We start from the raw sequence: 801 nt of genomic DNA, 5'->3' as shown, positions 1-801 counted from the left end.
GGGGCCCAATTCAGCCGAATCGGCTGAATCGGCCTAAAGCCGGCCCTGAGACAGAGCACAAAAAAGAAAATGAAAGAGGCAGGTAAAGTATTGGTATGGAGAGTGGAGAAGGATTCAGGGGCAGTGTAGTACTAGTAGCACATCCTCACCTAGTGGGCACCCCTTATGCTGCCTTGCACAGGGTCCTTGTCTCTGGCCTCACCTACTGGGCTCACTCCCTGCCCTTCAATGGCCCTTTCTCAGGCTTCCTCTTCGCCCCTTCTGGGTACGCTGTGGCATGGCCATCTGGCCAAGGCACATGGAAATTTAAACCCCTTTCAGGGATAACATGAAGAAGTCCAAATGAAAGTCCAATCAGATCTTCAAACTAATACCTCTTCTGCAGCCTCAGGGTCCACTGTAGTTCCCTTGCTGGCCCTGCCTCAGGACTTCTCCTGCAGGGGCCTAACTCACTCCTGTAGAGTTCTTCCTCTGGTGCTTCCTGTCTGTTAAACCTGCTGCTAGGGCTTTGCTCCATCAGAAACTGGTGTCCACTGTAGTCTGTCCCCACCTGAGCACCCTCAGTCTACTTAAAATGTCTTGCTCTGCTTCCTCTGGCCAGGAGGCAATTAGTTAATCACTCCCAAGTGTGGAGTATGACTAATTGGGGTTCTTTCCCTTGCCTTGCAGGTGATGGGGAGAAAGCCCCATCACAGGCTTTTTTGCCGCCCCAAGCAAAAAAAACAAAAACAAACAAACAAACAAAAGAAAACAAACGGGGCAGCAAAAAACGGCAAAGCAAAAAAAAAAAAAACAAAAACC

The 801-nt window shown here is 49.7% G+C and overlaps 1 protein-coding gene across 1 annotated transcript in view; it reads left to right on the top strand.

Annotated features, from left to right (window-relative positions):
* Positions 1-801, top strand: part of LOC113407275 (adenylate cyclase type 10-like) — a 74,434-nt gene that overhangs the window by 45,189 nt on the left and 28,444 nt on the right. The window lies entirely within an intron of this gene.

Source organism: Terrapene carolina, unplaced genomic scaffold, assembly GCF_002925995.2.
Source record: "Terrapene carolina triunguis isolate 2854851 unplaced genomic scaffold, T_m_triunguis-2.0 Scaffold210, whole genome shotgun sequence".
Lineage (NCBI taxonomy): Eukaryota > Metazoa > Chordata > Testudines > Emydidae > Terrapene > Terrapene triunguis.
The sequence above is the reverse complement of the archived record's forward strand: the minus strand, read 5'-3'. Positions and strand labels throughout refer to the sequence as shown.